The 9,760-nt window shown below is 40.5% G+C and overlaps 1 pseudogene; it reads right to left on the reverse strand.

The window, feature by feature from the left end:
- Positions 1–9,545, reverse strand: part of LOC138855280 (ectoine dioxygenase-like) — a 12,074-nt pseudogene extending 2,529 nt beyond the window's left edge.
- Positions 9,546–9,760: the final 215 nt, after the last annotated feature.

A 9,760-nucleotide genomic window follows, 5' to 3' on the forward strand; every position in this document is an offset into this window, starting at 1 on the left:
CAGTTGAGAAGCCCTTCTCGCACAGATACGTTGTTGAGAATGATACCAACAACTTCAAGGCTCTCTTGGACAGAGTTGGCGAGTCAGGTAGTCGTGAAATCCAAAAGGAATCTGCATTTTGGTTTTGGAATTCGATTTTCAAGGCTTCATTGGCTCGCATTGTGATCCACTCCTCCTTTGCAGGGAAATCATCATCATGAATGGCATCATCAGGTACAGAGAAGGGATGAATGATCCACTGAAGAGTGGCTGTTTCTTGGTCACTCTCTGGAAAGTAGTGATGCATGCTTGTTTCAAGCCTTTTCAAATGGTCGCTCATTTCTTTGTTGATGGTCTGTAGAAGTGATCCAGTATCATGACTATTCTCAACAAACTGGTCTAGGGTGGGAAACTGGGCGATCACTCCTTTCTCCAAGCGCCGAATCCAGAGTCTCAGTTTCCCCAGAAATGCAGTCACAGTGTGATGGGCATCAATGACAGTCGTGTTTCGGCCCTGGAGTTGCAGATTACCACTGTTCAGCTCCGCAAATATGTCAGCCAAGTAACAAAGTCGAGCAAGCCACTCCTTATCGGTGAACTTGGTAGCAAAAGGAGATCCTTTTTGTTCCAGGAATTCCTGAACAGCTTTTCGGAGCTCAATGACTCGACGTACAACCTTGCCTCGTGACAACCAGCGAACATCGGTGTGGTAGAGCAGAACTTGATACTGCTCTCCCATTTCCTTGCACAGCTCCTTGAATATGCGCGAATTCACATCTCTGGACTTGATGAAGTTGACGATTTTCAACACATCTTCAAACACTAACTTCAGATTACCAGGCAGGCTTTTCGATCCAAGAGAGTACCAATGAATGATGCAGTGATCTACAGAAATTTCTGGATTGATAGCTTATATGAGGCCCCGTAATCCACGATGACCACCCATCATCGACGGTGCTCCATCGACGGAGACCTGGAATAAAAAGAAAAATTATTATAGACTGCGTCAGTTAGTCATTGTTACTTATCTTTTGCGTTATAATTATATGGTTTTAATTAATTATTTCGGTACTTGAGTATTTCAGTACGACAGGCACGATATTTTTTGTGTGAATCATGTACAAAATATTAGCTACACTACAGTTACTTGTACAATAAATAAAACTGTATATGACTATATGCCGTGTAATTCATTGTATTTATACTAATTTAGACTTTATATAAACATCGTTTCCTACCTGTTGAACGCTGTTCCAATCCAATCCATTCTTGGTAAAGAAACTGTTGATGATATTGAAGACATCTTCTCCCTTTGTGGTTGTCAGCAGATCCTCGCATAATAGGAACTCTTCTTTGATCTTGTCCTGGTGGACGTAACGGACGAACCCAAGGAGAACAGCACAACTAGCTACGTCACACGATTCATCAAATTGCAAGGAGAATTTGCCATATGAGCTTTCCTTGATCTTTGTTGTAACTTGGAACAGGATATCTGATGCCATGTCATCGACTCGTCGGCGGATGGTGTTGTTTGATAGAGATATGACACTCAGTTTCTTCACTTGATCCTCCCCACATACCTTGCTTACCATCTCGTATGCACAAGGCATAATCAGATTCTCTGCAATGGTGTGGCATTTCTGTTGTTCGGCAATTTTATATGCAACACAGTAGGATGCTTCGACCGCAGCTTGAAGCTTTTGGGCTTGAATTCCAGATGAGCCGAACTGGATATTCTTCAGTGCTACAGCCTGGCGCTGAAAATAAGCCTGACCCTTATTTTGAAGATTTGGATGGCACTTCTGGAGGTGAGCTGAGAGTTTTGATGGCTTGAGGCTTTCATTTGTCAACACTTTGTGACATGCCACACATTGTGGCCGATCCTCTCCACCAGAAGTTAAATTCACAAAGCCATGGCGAAGAAAGGCGTCAGTGTAGGTGCACTTTTTGGACATTTTCTTGTTCAATCTGCAGAAAAAGAAGAATATCCATGCATACACTGCAAAATGCAAGGTACATAATTTCTCGCATGGCAGCTAACACAAGTTCACTGATGCAAGCACACACGCATACATTCAAAATTGTCAGGCTGCAAGTATGATGCTTGTCAGCACAAGAGCACCGTGTAGCGCGAGACTACAGTGAACGTATACAGCCTCGCATACTCTGCTAATCCTAGCAAAACCATTGAAAACGTAAGAACCACACATACATTATATATAAAATTAATAATAGCTACAAATTCACAGTAACAGTGGGTAAATACTAACTATATACTGCACAGGGCAGTACACATACATACCAGCTTATGTCTACCTCGGCTGATGCTCACAGATAAACTGACAGTGTGAAATAGAGGCAGCCTCAGGAAGTGAGTGACGCGTACTGGACAGGTCGATCTGGGCTACTGAGTGACTTTTGTCCTGAAGCATACTTGTCAAAATACTTTTGGGTTTCCACACACTTAGCTATATAGGAACAATAGTTCATTTATACCATGGAACAATGGTTCATTTATACCATGGAACAATGGTTCATTTATACCATGGAACAATGGTTCATTTATACCATGGAACAATGGTTCATTTATACCATGGAACAATGGTTCATTTATACCATGGAACAATGGTTCATTTATACCATGGAACAATGGCTCATTTATACCATGGAACAATGGTTCATTTATACCATGGAACAACGGTTAATTTATACTATGGAACAATGGTTCATTTATACCATGGAACAATGGTTCATTTATACCATGGAACAATGGTTCATTTATACCGTGGAACAATGGCTCATTTATACCATGGAACAATGGTTCATTTATACCGTGGAACAATGGTTCATTTATACCTTGGAACAATAGTTCATTTATACCATGGAACAATAGTTCATTTATACCATGGAACAATGGTTCATTTATACCATGGAACAATGGTTCATTTATACCATGGAACAATGGTTCATTTATACCATGGAACAATGGTTTATTTATACCATGGAACAATGGCTCATTTATAACATGGAACAATGGTTCATTTATAACATGGAACAATGGTTCATTTATACCATGGAACAATGGTTCATTTATACCATGGAACAATGGTTCATTTATACCATGGAACAATGGTTCATTTATACCATGAAACAATGGTTCATTTATACCATGGAACAATGGCTCATTTATACCATGGAACAATGGTTCATTTATACCATGGAACAACGGTTAATTTATACTATGGAACAATGGTTCATTTATACCATGGAACAATGGTTCATTTATACCATGGAACAATGGTTCATTTATACCGTGGAACAATGGCTCATTTATACCATGGAACAATGGTTCATTTATACCATGGAACAATGGTTCATTTATACCATGTAACAATGGCTCATTTATACCATGGAACAATGGTTCATTTATACCATGGAACAACGGTTAATTTATACTATGGAACAATGGTTCATTTATACCATGGAACAATGGTTCATTTATACCATGGAACAATGGTTCATTTATACCGTGGAACAATGGCTCATTTATACCATGGAACAATGGTTCATTTATACCATGGAACAATGGTTCATTTATACCATGTAACAATGGCTCATTTATACCATGGAACAATGGCTCATTTATACCATGGAACAATGGTCCATTTATACCGTGGAACAATGGTTCATTTATACCATGGAACAATGGTTCATTTATACCATGGAACAACGGTTAATTTATACTATGGAACAATGGCTCATTCATACCATGGAACAATGGTTAATTTATACCATGGAACAATGGTTCATTTATACCATGGAACAACGGTTAATTTATACTATGGAACAATGGCTCATTTATACCATGGAACAATGGCTCATTTATACCATGGAACAATGGTTAATTTATACCATGGAACAATGGTTCATTTATACCATGGAACAACGGTTAATTTATACTATGGAACAATGGCTCATTTATACCATGGAACAACGAGTTAATTTATACCATGGAACAATGGTTCATTCACACTATATAGCCACATCCGGTAATCATTCCTTGCTAAACACAGGGCACAGTAATTAACTCCTACGAATCATACGTATACATACAGATTACTACTGTAACTTTCTAACCTAAGAGAGACACATAACTGGAGGTATGTGTCTCTCTTAGAATTAGAAGACACTACTTGAGGTATGTGTCTCTCTTAATTAGAAGAGACAAATACCTGGTATGTGTCTCTCTGTAATGAATAATGAACCACAATAGGAGAGATGAAACGCCTGGCCTGCAGTTGAATACCTAATGTTTACTCATTTGTGTTTCTTAAAGCTGTTAAGATGATGGATGGTACGTACCCAGCCAGCGGGTGGAAGGACCCGACGATGTGGTAGGTGATGTGTTGCCAGCGGCTCCGTGGAGAGTCCTCATGTGGAAGACAATAACATCTCCCGGCTGTAAGGGAAGTATTTAAGTAGCAGGTCAGCTGACAAGGGAGTTGAGTGGTAAGATGCAAATAGAGAGATGTGTGTGAGAGAGAGAGAGAGAGAGAGAGAGAGAGAGAGAGAGAGAGAGAGAAAGAGAGAGAGAGAGAGAGAAACAATGATAAATAGATTAAATAACTATGTAAACGTTGCCCCTGCCACACATGTAACAACTTTCATTACACACGGAGAAATGGCAAAATGTCCCGATTCACAAGACCAAACTTTAGTAACTTATAACTTAAAATTATTGAATCCAAATCTTGAAGAATTCAAATTAACTAATATTAATGTCTTTAGGGACATAGTTATCAAACTTGTCAGGTCCCCGGGACCCGACGAGTTGTTTTCCAGGGTACTTAAAGAATGCAAGATGGAACTTAGTCATCCATTAACGAGTGTTTAATGCGTCCCTCCTTACTGGTGTTGTGCCAGAGATGTGGAAGATGGCTAATGTGGTTCCTATATTCAAATCAGGGATCATCAAACTACCGTCCAATAAGGCTGACGTCTATAGTAGGCAAATTATTAGAATCCACTTATATTAAAGTTGATATTATTAAGTCACCTTGAAGAGCATAATTTGATTAGTGAATCTCAACATGGGTTCACGAGGTCGTTCCTGCCTGACAAATTTACTGACGTTCTTCAATAAAACTATTGAGGCAGTAGACGGTGAAAAAGAATATGATATTGTTTATTTGGATTTAGTAAAGCCTTCGATAGAGTACCTCACAAGAGACTCTTAAGAAAAGTGGCAGCTCATGGTATAGGAGTAAAGTGTAGACACATGTGCAATCTCTCGTGTTTCGCCATCCAGTGGCTTTATCAATACAAATTCAAGGACATAACTTGAAGACAGTGAACTTATACAAAGATGAGGTAATCAGTCCTCAGTCTTGGAGTTGGTGTGAAACACCGTAGTTGTGGAGAGATTATTCAAAACTATGGTGCTTTCACCATCACCAAACTGAGGACTGATTCCTCATCTTTGTATACAGCCTCTACTGTCCTCAAGTATGTCCTTGATTTGTATTGATGAGTCACTGGATGGCGAAACTCTACAATAAAGATACCCAGATGTTGCACATGTGTCTTAATTTTCATCTCGTCGGTATTATATCCATTCTTGTACAATAATACCTCACACTGCCACTGAAGTCTGGGCCACTTTCCTGACTCGATGTCCTCCTCCGGGACTTCGTAGTAGCTGCGACCCTCACTCTTCACTTCTTTGATCGTCTTCTCTCCCTCCTGCGGCACCTTCAGCAACTGATAGTTACGCTCAGTGGCGAACTTCCGAGGGATGAACCATTTAGACCAGAGGTGAGAGCCGGGGATGAATGATACACATGTGTCTCGTGGCACTGGGTCGACTGGCATCCACAGAGAACACACCTGCACCAAGACAGGAAAATGAGACAGGTGAAAAATTAGACACATGTACAACATCTGGGAATGTTTATTTGTAGACGTTTCGTCTTTCCAGTGACTTTATCAATGCAGATTCAAGGACATGATGGAAAGACTGTTGAATACACAAATAACCCGCACATAAAAGAGAGAAGCTTACGACGACGTTTCGGTCCGACTTGGACCATTGACAAAGTCACACTGTGACAGTGTGACTTTGTCAATGGTCAAGTCGGCGAAACGTGTCAGTCTCTCTTCTATGCGGGTATTGTGTATCGTTCAATCACGGTATTGTGCCTTTTTGTTATTTAAGACTGTTGAACTATATATCAGTCCCAGCCCTCCAAGAGTAACGTAGTCTTGATTCTTCAAGGCTAAAATACTCTTCACCAACTCCAAGGCTGAGGACTAATTACCTCGTCTTTTGTAGCTCTACAGTCTTCCCATTATGTTCGTGAATCTGTATTGTTAAAGGCCAGATGTTGCACATATGATTAATTTTAATCTGTGTACCATTATGCACAATGGCATGGTGTTTTCATGCAATGAAGGAAGGCAGGAAGGTACCTTGATGCCGTTGAGGAGCTCCTAATGTGAAGAATTAAAGCTTTTCTTAAATTTATTGGATCAAATCTCATTACCTCCCCGTCCTCAGCCTGTGTATGAACTTCGTAAATATAGGAGTTATACAGTACCTACCTTGTCGCCATCAATAGGTAGTAGGGCTGGTCCTGGTGCCAAGGAGTACACTTGGTAGTACCTGGCTCCTGTTGAGTACATGTTCGTGGTAAAAGGACACTCGTGAGGTCTTCATGAAGGAGGCGGCAGAGACGCAGCTGGAGAGTTGTAGACATAATCCTCTGAACTCGTCAATCTTCGTCCAGTTGCAGAGTCGTTGAAATAGGCCCTCGCCTTGCTGAGGTGCCCAGACACATCATTACTACATAAAAACATGAGAGAGGAGGAACACTGCAGCAGGCCTACTGGGCCATGTGACGAATGGTTTTGAAAATCGACAAGTTGAAGAATTAAGATATTTATACACATGGGAATCTTTATTGAAGAAACGTTTGACACAGTGGCCATCAGTTCAATACAAGCAGAAATGGGTAGGAGAGGAGAGTTCGAGGTATCAGTCCTCGCTGGAATCGTGTTTCCAGTCCATCACTCTTGTAGGAAGTGCAAGAGTGATGGACCTGAGCTACATCGATGACTGAGGACTGATTACCTCAAACTCCCTCTCGTTACCCATTCTGCTTTGTTTGGATCGATGAAGCTACGTGTGGCTGACTTTCTTCAATAAAGATTCCCATATGTTGCATAAGTGTCTCATTTCTTCTACTGGGCCATGCTAAGCAGGTCTTGGCGGGATTCCCCAGTGGAAGTAGGTCGCACCAAAAGGGATGGGTAAGTTGTAGTAGCAGTATTAGCAGCCTTGAAGGTCATGTAGATGTCCTCTGAACCAAGATTCCATGATGTTGCAGTGTCTGACAAGTTGTACAAGAATGGTACACAATACCGACAAGATGACAACTGAGACACATATGCAACATCTTTGTATCTTTCTTGTAGACGTTTCGCCATCCATTGGCTTTACCAATACATTCAGGACATAACTGAAGACAATGAACTATATAAAAGATGAGATAATCAGTGCACGAGGAATCCCGCCTACCAGTGACAATGTCTTCGTCTGCTACCGTCCCTTACCACCTGACGGCAGTATATAAGCGCCAGCCATCTTGCCTGTGCTCCAGAATCTTCACGACTACGGTGCTCGTTACACCAACTCCAAGGCTGAGGGACTGATTACCTCATCTTTGTATACAGTTCTACTGTCCTGAAGTTATGTCCTAGAATCTGTATTGATATAGCCACTGGATGGCGAAACATCTACAGTAAAGACACCCAGATGTTGCACATGTGTCTCAGTTTTCATCTTGTTCGTATTGTGTACCATTCTTGTACAAGACTCAGATGAGTAAAATGGATGTTAGGAAGTATTTCTTCAGTCATAGAGTTGTCAAGAAGTGGAATAGTTTGGATAGTGACGTAGTGGAGGCAGGAACCATACATAGTTTTAAGACGAGGTTTGATAAAGCTCATGGAGCAGGGAGAGAGAGGACCTAGTAGCGACCAATGAAGAGGCGGGGCCAGGAGCTATGACTCGACCTCTGCAACCACAATTAGGTGAGTACACACACACACACACACAGAGTCCACTGCATATATTGATGTTCCTTTAAATAACGGACCCTGACACACATTGAATATCCGATACAACTCAATGATAATAATCAACTGCTTCAGATACCTTCACTCTACTAAATTATTTATCAGTTTTACCCAAGTGCTGTAATAAAATATAACAATAAATGCTGTGTAATATGAAGGATCGCTAGTTTAAATTGTTAAACTTCAAAAGTTCATGATGAGGTAAGCTGTCATTAATTTTCACTTTTTATTTTCTCGACTATTTCCTGTTTTATTCTAAGCAGGTTTTTTCAGTCGTAAACAAAAAAAATAATCTTCGCTATGCTGTTAATAGCCTCGTTCTTGTGTTATATTGATTACGGTAACGATGAAAACTGGACACATGTCAGCATCTGGGTATCTTATTATAGACGTTTCGCCATCTAGTGGCTTTATCAAGACAAATTCTACGACGTAATTGGTAGACAGTAGAACTATATATTCACCGGGTCACCATCTGGAAAAGACCCGGACCAGTACACGTACAGGCGAACCAGTTAGGTTAAGTGGAACTATATCAGAGATAGAGGTATTGTCCTCAGTCTTGGAGTTGGTATGAAGTACACGCAGTCTTGAAGATTCTGGAGCATGGCAGATGGCTGGCGTTGTTCCTGGCGTCATGTGTAGGGACGGGTGCAGACGAAGACATTGACACTGGTAGACGAGATTCCAGTGGGAATGGGTTATACCCGAGGACGGTTAGTAGTAATCGTGGAATCTTGGTTCAGAAGACATCTCCACAATCTTCTTCACTACTACTAAGTTGTCCCTGCAGCGCAATGTCATCATCTGCTACCAGTCCCTTACCACCTGACGCCAGTATACAAGCGCCAGCCATCTTGCCTGTGCTCAGAATCTTCAAGACTACGGTGCTCGTTACACCAACTGCAATGCTGAGGACTGATTACCTCATCTTTTGTATATAGTTCTTCTGTCTTCCAGTTATGTCCTAGAATGTGATTGAAAACCCACTGGATGGCGAAACGTCTACAATAAACACAACCAGATGTTGCACGTGTGTCTTATTTTCACCAATAATCCAGACAATATCTTGCAGCCTGAGGCAAAAATAAATGTAATAATAATATTAATAATAATAATAATAATAATAATAATAATAATAATAATAATAATAATAATAATATTATTATTATTATTATTATATATAATATTAATATAAGTCACTTTATATGATACAGAGAAAATCTAACTAAGAAACTTACTGTAATTTTCTCACTGTACTGTGATGGATCCTCAAGATTCTTAGCGATGCCTCGAGCGACCTTCTCCACCCAGGAAGTGTCGAAGACGTTCTTCAGGAGAACTACTCCATCACGCTGGTACTGCTCCACCACCTCCTCCTCAACCATCACCTTCTGCACCATCGTTCTTCAGGTCTTCCTTCTTCAGGTCCTTCTATTTTTATCCTGAAGCTTTAAAATAAAACAAGTGTATAAAATTTAGCGCCTACCATTGTTATGTGTATTACTGAGATGTGAATAAACGGTTTAGAAAACTGGTTTTCTAAACCGTTTATTCACATCCTGTTAGATGTAGCAACAACTTGGGTTCTTAATACAGGGAATTCTTCAAAACTTGTCTAACCTATAGACATGACCTGTTTCCA

This window comes from Cherax quadricarinatus, chromosome 88 (genome assembly GCF_038502225.1).
Source record: "Cherax quadricarinatus isolate ZL_2023a chromosome 88, ASM3850222v1, whole genome shotgun sequence".
In the NCBI taxonomy this organism is placed as follows: Eukaryota; Metazoa; Arthropoda; class Malacostraca; order Decapoda; family Parastacidae; genus Cherax; species Cherax quadricarinatus.